The sequence below is a fragment of the Entelurus aequoreus genome, linkage group LG10 (assembly GCF_033978785.1).
Source record: "Entelurus aequoreus isolate RoL-2023_Sb linkage group LG10, RoL_Eaeq_v1.1, whole genome shotgun sequence".
In the NCBI taxonomy this organism is placed as follows: domain Eukaryota; kingdom Metazoa; phylum Chordata; class Actinopteri; order Syngnathiformes; family Syngnathidae; genus Entelurus; species Entelurus aequoreus.
Genome location: NC_084740.1, coordinates 63,295,881 through 63,312,878, shown reverse-complemented (window position 1 = coordinate 63,312,878; position 16,998 = coordinate 63,295,881). Strand labels below are relative to the sequence as shown.

Genomic DNA, 16,998 nt, shown 5'->3' with positions numbered 1-16,998 from the left:
ATTTTGCGATGAAAACAGACGACTTAATAGCTGACCACAATGGTGTCCCAATATGTCCGCTACAATCCGTGACGTCACGCGCAAACGTCATCATACCGAGACGTTTTCAGCAGAATATTTCGCGGGAAATTTAAAATTGCACTTTACTAATCTAACCCGGCCGTATTGGCATGTGTTGCAATGTTAAGATTTCATAAAGATTAAAGTACCAATGATTGTCACACACACACTAGATGTGGTGAAATTTGTCCTCTGCATTTGTCCCATCCCCTTGGGGAGCAGTGGGCAGCAGCGGCGCCGCGCCCGGGAATCATTTTGGTGATTTAACCCCCAACTCCAACCCTATGTTGCTGAGTGCCAAGCAGGGAGGTTATGGGTCCCATTTTTATAGTCTTTGGTATGTGGGATTTGAACTCCAACCTACCGATCTCTAACCACTAGGCCACTGAGATCATTGATGTATAAACTATCAGACTGCGTGGTCGGTAGTAGTGGGTTTCAGTAGGCCTTTAAAACATGTTTCTACATTCATGTGGTCTACATAACTTGTAATTGTGGTGCATTGGTCTAAATCAGAAGTGTCAAACGTACGGCCCGAGGGATGAGTTTGCGAAGTATAAAAATTAACCTGAAATATCTGACTGAAAGAAACAGCTGTTCTAAATGTGTCCACCGGATGTCGCGATAGTAATTCTTCCCGAAAAATACGGTATGTACAAAATAACCCACATGTTAGTACATTAGTCGAGGGAAATGATCAAACTACGTAAATAACATACTGTACTATCATTTTGATACCATTTTTTTTATCTTGATAGATTGACAATTAACACCAATGAGTTGACTGATAAATATTATCACATAATTTATTCAGAGAATATAAATAACGACAAATAGAGATAGAATACTATTAACCGCAACATGTAAGTGTAAAAAAAACAGGATTTGTACATTTTCAGAATGTGCTTGTTCTATTTTTAAACATGGTAAATAATCAGAAGTTTGTTTTTATTTTTAAATAATCGTACTGTGATTTTACCAGTCCGGCCCACTTGGGAGTAGATTTTTGTGCCCCCCCCCCCCATCTAAAATGACTTTGACACCCCTGCTCTGAATGTTGCATAGATTATGTTTTACCTGCCATCTTCAAGCCGCTTTCTGACGGTCTCCTCAGAATGAGTCTTTTGTGGGCGTTCTTATTTGGCTTGCCAAAGTCTTCCTTCACTCCAAGCTCCCTTCAACTGTGTCTGCAACCCGTCTGCCATGTTGTGGTTTTTCTGGCCTTCATATGGAGTCTACTGACAAATATAACTTGGAACCATACACCACTTTGCATTGGAAACGGTAACAGCGACGATTTTGAGCATTCATGTGCATGTTTGAGCCAGTCTGCCCCACAACAAGAGGATAGAGGAAAAATAAAGAACTTATTGAGTACAACTGAATAAAAATGCTAGACTCGTGAAAAAGCTCTTAGAGTAAACTTATATGGAGTTAGTCTGTTTTGACTAAGGCAAAATATGTCCATCAGGCCTCCCTGGTTTGATTTCACATTTCCAGGTCTTATGCAGATCTCACAAAAACAGGTACCTGCACGTTAGAAAAGTTGTTTTTAAGCATTAAGCCAAAGCAAAATAATTTAGTAACACAATTAGAAATGGGTACCAAATTCAGTACAATTCGTTACTTTTAAGGCACTGACTGAATTAGGTTGATATTATCATGTATCGATTTACGTAAAACCATATTTTGTAGGGATGAAAATCTCACAACTCACTCGTGCTGGGCGGTATGGACCAAGACTGATACCGCGGCATTTTTAGTCCAAATGGCGGTATACGGTATCTTTAAAAAAAAATTGCAAAGTGCTCAAAAGTTGCCTCTGTGTTTTACGCAAGGTAACCAGTGTTGAGAGGTACTCAAGATTATTTGTGTTGTAAATCGTAACGTCATAAAGTCACTAGTTGTTACTATGTCAAAGCAGTTTTCTGTAACGTTGTTCGGTACCTTCGTTTTATAGCCTCATATTTCCATGTTCGTTTATACATTTTAATTGTTTAAAAACAATTGAGGTTTTTTTTTAATTGAACTTTTTACACTGAGCTGTGTCCAGGGAGCCATTGTGGCTCCCTGGAGCTTTTTCAAAAATGTATGAAAATGGAAAATATGGTGGGAAAAAAATTATAATTTTTGTTTTAATACTGTTTCTGTAAGAGACCAAACATGACACAAACCTTCCTAATTGTTAGAAATCCCACTGTTTATATTATTCATGCTTCACTGATGAGAGGATTTGATGAGCACCGTTTTGTCCTACTAATTTCGGCGGTCCTTGAACTTGAACGCACCGTAGTTTGTTTACATGTGCAACTTTCGCTGCCACAGAAAGACGTGTTTTATGCCTTCTTTGTCTCATTTTGTCCGACAAACTTTTTATGCTGTGCGTGAATGCACAAAGGCGAGCTTTGTTGATGTTATTGACTTGTGTGAAGTGCTAATCAGGCATATTTGGTCACTGCATGACCGCAAGCTAATCAATGCTAACATGCTATTTAGGCTAGCTGTATGTACATATTGCATCATTATGACTCATTTGTAGTTATATTTGAGTTCATTTAATTTCCTTTACTTATGTCCTCGCTGTATTTAATTCATATTCGTATGTCTCATGACACATTATCTGTATGCAATATTGGCTGCATTTCTGATAGTTGTTTGTGTGCCATGTTGTTCCAGACCACAGCAAACGTTACCCAGCTTGCCAAAGATTGTAATAAATCCACTAGAAGAAGACAGCCTGCCGTTTCCTTTAACTTGGACACTCACATTTATACCTTTGGCCATTCTAAGCCAGTCATTTCCAGGAGTTATCTCACCCTCTGAGAAGCCTCCGTTTTACTAATGTTTTCCAATGTTACAAAAATTGGTAGAATAAATATTACATTTCAACATTTCTACCAACAAAGATTTGCGTCAGCCTGCGAAACATAGTCGTTTTGATAGTTAATAGGTAATATAGACACTTACGTATGTGTTGCCTTCATAATAAGACTTATATAAGGCTTTTAATTATTTGCTGCTCCAGAAGGATTTTTTTTTTTTGTATTTTTGGTCCAATATGGCTTGTTACGGCTACTCTTGCGTTCAAAAGGTTCGAGAAAATAAAAATAAAGATAGCAGAGTAGTCCTGAGGAGGAGGTCTATGACTCACTAAATTCTTTAACAAGCACTTGCGGAGATATTTCTAGATTCCAAATGGTCATCATTTATTTTCACAAACAAAAAATATTCTCCGTGGTTGACTTCAACATAATCAAAATAACTTATTTGGCGGTAAATAAACTGTTTCACTCCTCACTCCTTCAACATGATAGCCGGACAAAGGGAGCCCCCAGCTGTCCTGTCTTGTTAATCACAGGAGGAGGAAGTGGCTCACCAGGAGGAGCGCGAGCAGCTGAAAACAATCAGTCAATCATGATTCATCTAAAACGTCCAATAATTCATCAACATCATCATTGGCATTATTTGATTTCATTGTCAACACAATTAATAAAGAAATAATATAGATAGGCTCCAACATGGCTCTTTCAACATTTTGGGTTGCCGACCCCTGCCTTAACGCTTGTATTATTATACTAGCATTAGCAGTTGTCACGTTATCGGGAACTTAATAGCGATGTTTAAGACGCTACAATTCCTGGCATCGGAAGACATGTTTATAGTTTGTTCACAGACTTAGTTAGCGTTTCAACTAGGGCTGCAACAACTAATCGATTATAAAAATAGTTGGCGATTAATTTAGTCATCGATTCGTTGGCTCTATGCCAGGGGTCGGCAACCCAAAATGTTGAAAGAGCCACATTGGACCAAAAATACAAAAACAAATCTGTCTGGAGCCGCAACAAATTAGAAGCCATAATACAAACAGATAGTGTGTCATGAGATATACATTGAATTAAGATGACTTAAAGGAAACTAAATGAGCTCAAATATAGCTACAAATGAGGCATAATGATGCAATATGTACATACAGCTAGGCTAAATAGCATGTTAGCATCGATTAGCTTGCAGTCATGCAGTGACCAAATATGTCTGATTAGCACTCCACACAAGTCAATAACATCAACAAAACTCACCTTTGTGTATTCACGCACAACGTTAAAAGTTTGGCGGACAAAATGAGATAGAAAAAGAAGTGGCATAAAACACGTCCTAGAAAGTCGGAGAAAGTTATACATTGTAAACAAACTAAGGTGAGTTCAAGGACCGCCAAAATTAGTAGGACAAAACGGCGCTCGCCAAATACTCGAATCAGTTAAGCATGTTTAATACAAACAGTGTGCTTTATAACAATTAGGGAGGTTTGTGTCATGTTTGTCCTCCTACAGTAACCATATTAAAACAAAAAATATATATTTTTTCCCCTCATCTTTTTCCATTTTTCATACATTTTTGAAAAAGCTTCAGAGAGCCACTAGGGCGGCGCTAAAGAGCCGCATGCGGCTCTAGAGCCGCGGGTTGCCGACCCCTGCTCTATGCTATGCACATGCGCAGAGGAATTTTTTTTATATATATATATTTTTTTATAAACCTTTATTTAAATTTTCCTGAGGGAACTCTCCTGAAGGAATCAATAAAGTACTATCTATCTATCTATTTATAAACTGCAACATGTATAAACAGCTGAGAAACAATAATCAAAATAAGTATGGTGCCAGTATGCTGTTTTTTTTTTTTCAATAAAATACTGGAAAGGATATAAATGTAGTTTGTCTCTTTTATCCGATTATTAATCGAAGTAATAATCGACAGATTAATCGATTATCAAATTAATCGTTAGTTGCAGCCCTAGTTTCAACATTTTCGTCCCCGTAAAGATGATTCATTTCTTTTCTTTCTTTCTCTCTTTAGTTTATTTCGAACATGAACACACTTACAGCATAATACATCATATCATTTCACTTTACATCATGTCCGAAAAGGAGTAGGAAGAAGCAAAGCTTATTTAATCCTACCCCTTTCCCACTTCAGAGCGTTTACAAATATATACATCATTTTCCGACCTTTTTATAATAGAATGACACCTGTGAATTAGTACATACAACAGTTTTGTAATATGTAATTAATCAATTCAGTCATTATTAACATACTGAGATGAAGGATATCTTATTTTCAATAAGGTTGAAAGTAATTCTCATAATTCTTTGTACTTTGTAAGCACTATTAATGTGAACAACCTCTTAAACTGGATCATATCAGTACAATGTTTAATTCCACATACTGATATGCTAATGGTTTTAAGTGTTGTACGTACATACAAATGTTTTAAATTAGATTTTCCTCTAAGGTTATAATTCTCCTCTTTAGTTGAGAAGAATTGTTTTACGTTCTTTGGTAGCACGTTATAGTTTGCTTTGTACATCATTTTAGCTGTTTGCAATTTTACCAAATCATCGAACTTTAATATTTTGACTCAATAAATAAAGGGTTTGTATGTTCTCTATATCCAACATTATGTATCAGTCTAATTCAGGGGTGTCCAAAGTGCGTCCCGCAGGTCATTTTTTAATGGCCCCACGGCCCATTTTAAAATACGATTAAAAACATAAAAAGTGGTATGAAAGACCAAACAGGTGAGATGTAACAAGAAAATGTTGCAATGTTTACTCTAATAACACAAAGTTGCCATGCAGGCTGTTTCTTTCTTTAAAAAATAATAATGAATCAAAATCAATGTTATTATGAATTATTGACCTATCCAAGGCTCCAAATACGTCACATTAAATATTGCACTTTGAGATATTTTTTTGGGAAAATGTTGCATATTTTGTGTTTGCCATATAAAAAATCTAGCTTTTTTTTTTTTTTTTTTATTTAAAAGAAGGGCCTAAAGCGAACAAACAAAAAACATAAACAACAATACAACGTATAATTGACGGATCGAGATTACTGTGTTAAAAATAAACAGTAAAAAAAATTTATAATTTATTTTTTAACACTTTAATGAGTAGGACCCTTTTGGTTCCCCAATAATTTTTGTGTGATTTGTTTTTAAGTGTCATTGCTCAAAAAATAATAATGAATTAAAATCAATGGTGTTCTGAGTTATTGACCTTTTTAAGGCTCCAATTATTATACAATCTGAAAATATTCCTCTTAAAAATTTTATTGGGTGAAAATATTGCATATTTTGTGTTTTTTCCATGAAAAAAAACAGGGTTTTCTTTGACAAAAAGAGCATACGACTTAAATCTTTAAAAACTTTATATTGACAGATAGACCTAATGTTGATCTAGAGATAATAATACTGAATAATGACATATTTTAAATATTTTTTGGACCAAAACCCTTTGGGGTCCCCGGGATCAAGCCTGAGTGGAGGCCTTAATGTATATTTTGTATACATATATTGTATTGTTTTTTAAAATAAAAAAAATATCAAAATGGCCCCAGCTTGCTTTGATTTTTCAGTGTGCGGCCCTCAGTGGAAAAAGTTTGGACACCCCTGGTCTAATTGATCTTTTTTTGTAACACGGTTAACTCGGGGTGTAACGGTACGTGTATTTGTATTGAACCGTTTCGGTATGGGGGGGTTCGGTTCGGAGGTGTACCGAACGAGTTTCCACACGAACATATAAAGTAGCCGCCTAAGCTAAAGTCTTAACAAACTGCTCCGCTTCCTTCTGCCTGTCTCTGTCAGTACTGTGTTGAAGCAGCAAAAAAGGACATTATGTTAAAAGAAGAGTTTCTGTCTCTGATAGTTGATATAATAATGTAAGTGCATCATAAAGCCTACATGAACTCCATGGTGTTCAGGGATGAATAGTCTCTCCTATTGCTATTGTACTATTTTTTCAGCTATAGTTACATAATCATTAGTAATGCAGCAGCCTAGTTTTGAATGGCAGGGTCCCTGCTATCACATGTTGATAAAAAAAAAAACATATCATTTACATAATAAAAATCAACTACAGGCTTCCCAAATGCTGTAATAAATTAAGCATGATGAGTTGACTTGAAACTGTTTAATGTTGCACTTTTTATAAATGGAAGAAAAGTTTTGTCATTTTATTTAGTCTGAGCAACAACTTGAGGCGGTTTAATGTTGATTAACGTGGGCAGAATTATTATAGTGTTCCCAATGTTAAAAGGAGAACGCCATTGTTTACAAATTTGGTAAATAAATAACCAAAACATTTATATTTTGTTGTTTTCTTACTCTACCGAAAATGAACCGAACCGTGACCTCTAAACCGAGGTACGGTACCGAACCGAGATTTTTTGTGTACCGTTACACCCCTACGGTTAACGAATGTAGCGCACATTTGTAGTTATTTCCCCAGACAAATGCTCTTTTCTCCCCTACGATGACAGCATTTCAGTCACTTCTATTTCAATTTCCGTGATATTCCGTGTCAAACAGTAGAGTGTGTGTGTGCGTGCGTGTGTGTGTGTGTGTGTGTGTGTGTGAGAGGATGGCTGAGAATGGATGCTGCTATGAGGCTTTGTCCATCAGCCCCATTTAAGAGCATGATGTCATGTCCATTGAGACTCCGCTGGTAAGGATAACCGTCCGAGCCACTAGAAGATTAGCACCAACTTGTTTTCCTTCACGTGACTTTGATGCGTTTGTATGAAATGACAACCCTTTACACAACATTTTCTCCAATGGTGGCCGGAGACATTTTTCAACCAAACTGCAGAAAGTACCAGGCACCTATTAATTTTTTATTTTTTTCATATTCACTTTGTTTAAAGTTCTTTGTGAATAAATCAAGAGTGTTTGCTCCACCACACCAACTTTGGAGCTGTGGCTTTGCATTTTAATGAATCTTATCAATTATTAAAATGCCACTTCCTGTTTACGTTATGCGTCATACTGAAGGACGATACATAGTTGTTTTTTTTGTGTGTGTGTTTTTTAAATCTATCCAATCTTCTGCACACCTGTTCTCTACGGAAAATCATGTCAAGTCAAGTTATCAGGTCCGGTGTCAAACTGTTCATCGTAAAATGTATTAACTATCCAGGCAGTTTTAAAACAATCAGAATGTATTGGAACCCATTTACCATAAATTGATTAACGTGGACCCCGACTTAAACAAGTTGAAAAACGTATTCGGGTGTTACCATTTAGTGGTCAATTGTACGGTATATGTACTGTTTTGTGCAATCTACTAATGAAAGTCTCAATCAATCATCCAACTCAGTGGTCCCCAACCTTTTTGTAGCTGTTGAAAATTTGTCCCACGGACCGGGGGGGGGGTTTGTGTTTTTTTTTCATAAAGAAATACAACCATGTGTGCTTACGGACTGTATCCCTGCAGACTGTATTGATCTATATCAGGGGTCACCAACGCGGTGCCCGCGGGCACCAGGTAGCCCGTAAGGACCAGATGAGTAGCCCGCTGGCCTGTTCTAAAAATAGCTCAAATAGCAGCACTTACCAGTGAGCTGCCTCTATTTTACTTTGCTTCTTATAACTTTCAGAAAGACAATTTTAGAGAAAAAATACAACATTAAAAATGATTTTAGGATTTTTAAACACATATACCTTTTAAATTCCTTCCTCTTCTTTCCTGACAATTTAAATCAATGTTCAAGTACATTTTTTTTTTTTATTGTAAAGAATAATAAATAAATTGTAATTTAATTCTTCATTTTAGCTTCTGTTTTTTCGATGAAGAATATTTGTGAAATATTTCTTCAAACTTATGATTAAAATTCAAAAAAAAAAATTCTGGCAAATCTAGAAAATCTGTAGAATCAAATTTAAATCTTATTTCAAAGTCTTTTGAATTTCTTTTAAAATTTTTGTTCTGGAAAATCTAGAAGAAATAATGATTTGTCTTTGTTAGAAATATAGCTTGGTCCAATTTGTTATATATTCTAACAAAGTGTTGATGGGATTTTAAACTTATTTAAAACATTTCATCAAAATTCTAAAATTAATCTTAATCAGGAAAAATTACTAATGATGTTCCATTATTTTTTTTAAAAGTTTTTCTCTTCTTTTTTTGGTTGAATTTTGAATTTTAAAGAGTCGAAATTAAAGATAAACTATGTTTCAAAATGTAATTGTCATTTTTTTCGTGTTTTCTCCTCTTTTAAACAGTTAAATTAAGTGTAAATATCAATAATTATTAATAATAACAGAGTTAAAGGTAAATTGAGCAAATTGGCTATTTCTGGCAATTTTTTTAAGTGTGTATCAAACTGGTAGCCCTTCGCATTATTTAGTACCCAAGAAGTAGCTCTTGGTTTCAAAAAGGTTGGTGACCCCTGATCTATATTGATATATAATCCATATATTGTGTTTTTTATGTTGATTAGTGGCCTAGTGGTTAGAGTGTCCGCCCTGAGATCGGTAGGTTGTGAGTTCAAACCCCGGCCGAGTCATACCAAAGACTATTAAAAAAAATGGGACCCATTACCTCCCTGCTTGGCACTCAGCATCAAGGGTTGGAATTGGGGGTTAAATCACCAAAATGATTCCCGGGCGCGGCACCGCTGCTGCCCACTGCTCCCCTCACCTCCCAGGGGGTGAACAAGAGGATGGGTCAAATGCAGAGGACAAATTTCACCACATCTAGTGTGTGTGACAATCATTGGTACTTTAACTTTAACTTTAATTTAATAAAAATATATATATTTTTTTTTTTTAATTTCTTGTGCGGCCTGGTACCAATCGGTTACCGGTCCGCGGCCCGGTGGTTGGGGACCACTGATCTAACTCATCAAGTCCTGGTCCGTTTTTAATTGCATTACTAAAAAGCACCCGCTTCGGCCAACGTCAGCATTTAAAACCCATAGGTAGCATTTTTTTATGAAAAATGTTCCCGTTTATGTCAGCATGTGTGTTGTCACCATTATCGCTAAGCACATTTGAATAGATACCTGTAGACAACGGTACCAATTGTTGGTACTTTTGTTTGTTTATACATTTTCATTGTTTAAAAAGCAATTGTTTGTTTTTAATTGAACACTTTCCACTGAGCTGTGCTGTCCAGCTATCGTTTTCTTACACTTCTGTGTCTCATTTTATGTACTCTACTGTAATACATAGACTTTGCATGCAGTTGGATTTCCAAGACGCTAAATGGCAGTAGTGTATAGGCCACGGTCTGTTAAGAAGTAGTCTTTGCCATGAAGTTGAATGGGCCAGTATTTTCTTTTGAGTGTTTATATTGAAAGTATTGTACTCAGTGGTCCCCAACCACCACAATCGATTGGTACCGGGCCGCACAAGAATGTAAAAAATATATATATATATATTTTTCTTATTAAATCAACATAAAAAACACAAGATACACTTACAATTAGTGCACCAACCCCAAAAACCTCCCTCTCCCATATTTACACTCATTCACACAAAAGGGTTGTTTTTTCTGTTATTAATATTTCTGGTTCCTACATTATATATCAATATAGATCAGGGGTCACCAACCTTTTTGAAACCAAGAGCTACTTCTTGGGTACTGATTAATGCGAAGGGCTACCAGTTTGATACACACTTAAATAAATTGCCGGAAATAGCCAATTTGCTCAATTTACCTTTAACTCTATGTTATTATTAATAATTAATTATATTTACACTTAATTGAACGGTTTAAAAGAGGAGAAAACACGAAAAAAATGACAATTAAATTTTGAAACATAGTTTATCTTCAATTTCGACTCTTTAAAATTCAAAATTCAACCGAAAAAAAGAAGAGAAAAACTAGCTAATTCGAATCTTTTTGAAAAATTAAAAAAAAAAAATTTATGGAACATCATTAGTAATTTTTCCTGATTAAGATTAATTTTACAATTTTGATGACATGTTTTAAATAGGTTAAAATCCAATCTACACTTTGTTAGAATATACAACAAATTGGACCAAGCTATATTTCTAACAAAGACAAATCATTATTTCTTCTAGATTTTCCAGAACAAACATTTTAAAAGAAATTCAAAAGACTTTGAAATAAGATTTCAATTTGATTCTACAGATTTTCTAGATTTGCCAGAATATTTTTTTTTTATTTTAATCATAATAAGTTTGAAGAAATATTTCACAAATATTTTTCATCGAAAAGACAGAAGCTAAAATGAAAAATTAAATTAAAATTGGTTTATTATTCTTTACAATAAAAACAATTAATTTACTTGAACATTGATTTAAATTGTCAGGAAAGAAGAGGAAGGAATTTAAAAGGTAAAAAGGTATATGTGTTTAAAAATCCTAAAATCATTTTTAAGGTTGTATTTTTTCTCTGAAAGTTATAAGAAGCAAAGTAAAAAAATTAATGAATTTATTTAAACAAGTGAAGACCAAGTCTTTAAAATATTTTCTTGGATTTTCAAATCCTATTTGAGTTTTGTCTCTCTTAGAATTAAAAATGTCGTCGAGCAAAGCGAGAACAGCTTGCTAGTGAATAAATAAAATTTAAAAAATAGAGGCAGCTCACTGGTAAGTGCTGCTATTTGAGCTATTTTTTAGAACAGGCCAGCGGGCTACTCATCTGGTCCTTACGGGCTACCTGGTGCCCGCGGGCACCGCGTTGGTCACCCCTGATATAGATCAATACCGTCTGCAGGGATACAGTCCGTAAGCACCATGATTGTATTTTTTTATGACAAAAACAATTTTTTAAAAATCCCCCCGGTCCGTGAGACAAATTTTCAAGCGTTGACCGGTCCGCAGTTAGAAAAAGGACCACTGCATTACACAACATATGTTTAATTGTAACCTGTATCTTAGATGTAGTTTCATTACCAAATTGAGAGGTGTTGAAATTGCCATGGACAATCAGCAGCACGTCTATGGCAAATCCAATGTAAATTAGCATTGAGCTAGCGCATTTTGAAAAATTGAGCTTTGGTTTGTTGAAATGGAATATTGCAACATTATCGAGAGGCAGTCCGACTGAGTCCGCTCAAAGTGCTTGACTGCGGGTTTCCCCGCCAAATGCTTGAGCCGGTGCCAAGTCTGTAAACGGACGTGACGTCACCAAGGTGTGGATATATGGCATTGTTTGATTTTATGTGAATTTGTCGTGACGACAGAATTCGGTCCCCTAAACAGGAGCAATAATTGCTACAATATAAATAAGGGCACACAATCGCTTCCTGTGCAGTTCAAAGTAAGCTTCAAAATAAAAGCCAGCAGTATTGACGTGGATTGCACAACAGCTGACCAACTTCAGTAATTTAGTGTTTGTTTTTTAGATCGTAAACTATTGGATTAAAGATAAGCGCATGTATGAAAGCATTTTAGTAGTTGGCAGGGGTGTAAAAGCAGGGTTTCCCACACATTCATTTATTTGTGGCGGCCCGCCACGAAAGAATTACGTCCGCCACAAATAAAAATACATTTTTTTATTTTATTTTATTTTATTTTTGTCCTCTCCAGCTTCTCAGGCAAATCATATAGTTGATGTAGATGCCCATATCGGCTGTTCAGATTTACTTTACAAAAGAGAAGTGTAGGATACTTCTCTTGTTGCCTTATTTGTATTTGACTTTATTAAATGTATTTATATTAGAAACACAACATGTGTATATAACAAAGGGTGCAAAGTCTGCAGGCAGTAGGAAACACATGGTTAAGTGTAGGGAGTAAAACTGATGGCAGTCTAAAGTTCAAGATTTTTGGAGCTCTTTGTTCAGTGGATCAGATGTTTGATGAAGCTCTGTGTCTATCTACCACCACTACTGTTTTCTGTTTATTTGTTACTGACTGTGGCAGGACACCTCTGCCTCTGTTTCACTTTATGTTGCTGGTAAATAATATGGTTGTAGTAGTAGGCTAAAGTTAAATTATTTAGTATGCACTAATTAAAGGGGCAGAGCTTTGAGACATTTTAGCTTGTATATTTTATAAGATATATTTTTTGTAAGAACCACAATTAATAAATATATGTCAGTGAATAACTTATGGTTCAAATCTGTATATAAATATGTACATAAAGTGTTGTAATTATATTGTAAAATGGATGGATGGATGGACGTTTAAAACAAAACTGTTATTATTCATTAGTAAGTATGAATTTTTTGAGCCTTTTTAGAGAAAATCAAATCATTGTAGTAAATTATGCAAATTACTCGATGGTGTCACAGTGACCACGCCCATAGCCACGCCCCCGCCGCCACAGGTATCTTGGCAGTTTATGGGAAACACTGAAAAGAATACATTTTCGAATTAATCGCAATTTTTATTTGTAACTATTTTTAATTGATTTTTTTTTTTAAACTACGTTTTTTTTCAGGAAAATCCTATATAAAAGCCCAAATCTGCTGTACAGATTTATTTCTCTTGTTGCCTTATTTGTATTTGACTTTTATTAAATGTTTAGGTAGCATTTTGTTGAGCACAACCACTTTTCTTTTAAGTAATACACATTTATCAGAGCTGTTTATCTATTTTATGGAGGAATGTAGTTAATCATAGAATTAGCACCCAGTGTTATTAAAGAATATTGATTCTGAATCGAATCGTGTGGTGCCCAAAGATTCACAACCCTACTAGTTGGATAAGATTGTCACGAGAACAGAAGATGTGGGAATATGATAACACCAAAAATCCTTTATTTTTGCCCATTTTCTTTAAATCTCTGGCAAAAATCATGGGTAAATGTGCAGGCAATGGCTCATTTTGATTCCACTTATGTTGACATGAGTCAGTGAGTTAGCCAAAAAAGGCAACATCAACAGGTTCCATAGTAATTCATTAAAACAAATCAATGTAAAAGTGGCATGTGTCTCTAGCGTGCCTTCTGTTGCCCTCCTGCAAGTGTAAAAAGAAGTTAACCACTGTAAGGTTAAAACTACGCCTGGGCAATATATCAATTTCATCAAAAAATGTGACTTTTTTTTTTTGTGGCAGACGATTTCAATGTAAAAAATCTGTCATTTGCCCCAGGAGCTTCCTTTATTACTTCCTGAGCGGAGATTGACCAGCATAGCAAAACGTGGCTGATGCTAACGAGAGGGAGATGTTTGTTCCAAAGTAATGAAAAGGCCGCACATTACCAAATTATTATTTTTTAGATCTTTAATATCAAAACTGTAGCTGCCATTATGATGTGCAGTGATGTTTTCAAATGACCGTAAGTCTTGAATTATACAAAGTATTTCAATGGTTGGAATCTGCGTTTTTACATGATATACTAGTTACTATGGTAATTAGAGATGTCCGATAATGGTTTTTTTGCCGATATTCCGATATTGTCCAACTCTTAATTACCGATTCCGATATCAAACGATACCGATACATACAGTCGTGGAATTAACACATTATTATGCCTAATTTTGTTGTGATGCTCCGCTGGATGCATTAAACAATGTAACAAGGTTTTCCAAAATAGATCAACTCAAGTTATGGGGGGGAAAAAAATGCCAACATGGCACTGCCATATTTATTATTGAAGTCACAAAGTGCATTATTTTTTTTAACATGCCTCAAAACAGCAGCTTGGAATTTGGGACATGCTCTCCCTGAGAGAGCATGAGGAGGTTGAGGTGAGCGGGGGGGGGGGTGTATATTGTAGCGTCCCGGAAGAGTTAGTGCTGCAAGGGGTTCTGGGTATTTGTTATGTTGTGTTACGGTGCGGATGTTCTCCCGAAATGTGTTTGTCATTCTTGTTTGGTGTGGGCTCACAGTGTGGCGCATATTTGTAACAGTGTTAAAGTTGTTTATACGGACACCCTCAGTGTGACCTGTATGGCTGTTGACCAAGTATGCATTGCATTCACTTGTGTGTGTGAAAAGCAGTAGATATTATGTGATTGGACCGGCACGTAAAGGCAGTTCCTTTAAGGTTTATTGGCGCTCTGTACTTCTCCCTACGTCCGTGTACACAGCGGCGTTTTAAAAAGTCATACATTTTACTTTTTGAAACCGATACCGATCATTTCCGATATTACATTTTAAAGCATTTATCGGCCGATAATATCGGCAGTCTATTATCGGACATGCCTGATTTCAACCCATTCAGAATATTCAAAGTTGTTTACCATTTAAAAAGAAAAGGAAAAAAATCCCGCTTTTCCCGAAATTCCCAATTTTGGGGGGAAATTCCCATTGAAATCAATGGGACATTCTTCAAAGTTCCACAACTCCCACATTTTTTTTATCCGATTCAAACCGTTCCAACTTCCAAATATTCAACCTGTTCAGGAATTGTGTGCTGTACTTCAACAATTAGTCATTTTGAAGTTCAACTTCAGCATTGGAGCGTTCACACGCAATTCCTTCAGGAATTTCTTCATCTAGTTTATCTCCATCATTTGTATTCATTGGTTTATTTAGGAAGTAGGGGAAAATCGTAAATAGACTTTTTTTTCTTTTGTCAACAAAATCTGAGATTTAGTTTTTAGGCTTATTGCCCTGCCCCAATAAAAACAATGATTGGTTACAATAATGTATACAACTTTTAATGCACCACTGTACAGTCTTTTCTTCTCACCTTGTTGAGGCGGATCCTTCTTGCAGACATTTTGTGTTTTGTGCAACTTTAGAGGGAATTTAAGGTATTTTGTCTCCAGTTGCTTGACTGTTTGTCCATTGTGTGTTTCAGGCTTTGCAAAGTCTGAGTGGACGTGTGCAGCGTGTTGTCAACACATGCACTAATGGATGTAGTTGATGATGATGATGATGTTGTGGCGATGCCGTAGCAGCACGGAATGGTTTGTGGGTTACACTGAGATGCAGGCCATGCTGTGCTGCCACAGTAAAGCTCGATCTGCTCGCCCGTCTCCGGGATGATTTCCTCCATCTGCCGCAAACGAGAAAGACGCTGACAGTACCTTCAGCATCAGGTCACTTCACTGTAGCAGCACGTAAATATTGGAGTGGACTCTCTAAGCCGAAGCCTCCAGTATTGATCGTGCTGCTGAAGCAAAGCTGACCACTCGCTTGCTGGAAACAACCATGGTTCAGTTCAGTTTCAGTTTATTTCGAACATGCATACGATACAATGTAATGTGGTGTTTGGTTTTAATGTCGTCACAAATAAACCTGTACTGATGAGATTGTCCTGTCCTGGATTTGTTTTAGTCAAACATGCCATATTTGTGTATTTGTTGCCCTTTTTATCTCACCAAATGACTTATATATAGTCATGGAGTCTGATTAAAATACAGTATGTTCACGATATAGTCAAAGATCCTCTGAAACAGGAGCGCTCTGCTGTTTTCAAGGACCTACAGCTAAAGCTCCAGTCAAAGATCCTATATATGTGACAGGAGCACTGTTTTAAGTACTGCAAAAAAACTAGTGAAAGAGTCTCCACCTCAGGTGCTTTTGCTGTTTTCAAAGATGTGCTCCAAAAGCTAGAGTCAAAGATCCTCTATATGTGACAGGAGCACTGTTTTAAGTACTGCAAAAAAACTAGTCAAAGAGTCTCCACCTCAGGTGCTTTTGCTGTTTTTAAAGATGTGCGCCAAAAGTTACAGTCAAAGATCCTCTGTGACAGGAGCGCTCTGCTGTTTTCAAGGACCAACAGCTAAAGCTCCAGTCAAAGATCCTATATATGTGACAGGAGCACTGTTTTAAGTACTGCAGAAAAACTAGTCAAAGAGTCTCCACCTCAGGTGCTTTTGCTGTTTTCAAATATGTTATGCTCTAAAAGTTACAGTCAAAGATCCTCTGTGACAGCAGCGCTCTGCTGTTTTCAAGGACCAACAGCTAAAGCTCCAGTCAAAGATCCTATATATGCGACAGAAGCACTGTTTTAAGTACTGCAGAAAAACTAGTCAGAGTCTCCACCTCAGGTGCTTTTGCTGTTTTTAAAGATGTGCGCCAAAAGTTACAGTCAAAGATCCTCTGCGACAGCGCCGCTCTGCTGTTTTCAAGGACCAACAGCCAAAGCTCCAGTCAAAGATCCTATATATGTGACAAGAGCACTGTTTTAAGTACTGCAGAAAAACTAGTCAAAAAGTCTCCCTTTCAGGTGCTTTTGCTGTTTTCAAATATGTTATGCTCTAAAAGTTACAGTCAAAGATCCTCTGTGACAG

General features: G+C 36.2%; 1 long non-coding RNA gene across 1 annotated transcript in view; it reads left to right on the top strand.

Moving 5' to 3' along the window:
* Nucleotides 1–16,005, top strand: part of LOC133658895 (uncharacterized) — a 174,220-nt gene extending 158,215 nt beyond the window's left edge. The window contains exon 3 of the long non-coding RNA XR_009827563.1: nucleotides 15,561–16,005. This is a non-coding gene — a long non-coding RNA (uncharacterized LOC133658895). The remainder of the gene's footprint in view (nucleotides 1–15,560) is intronic.
* Nucleotides 16,006–16,998: the final 993 nt, after the last annotated feature.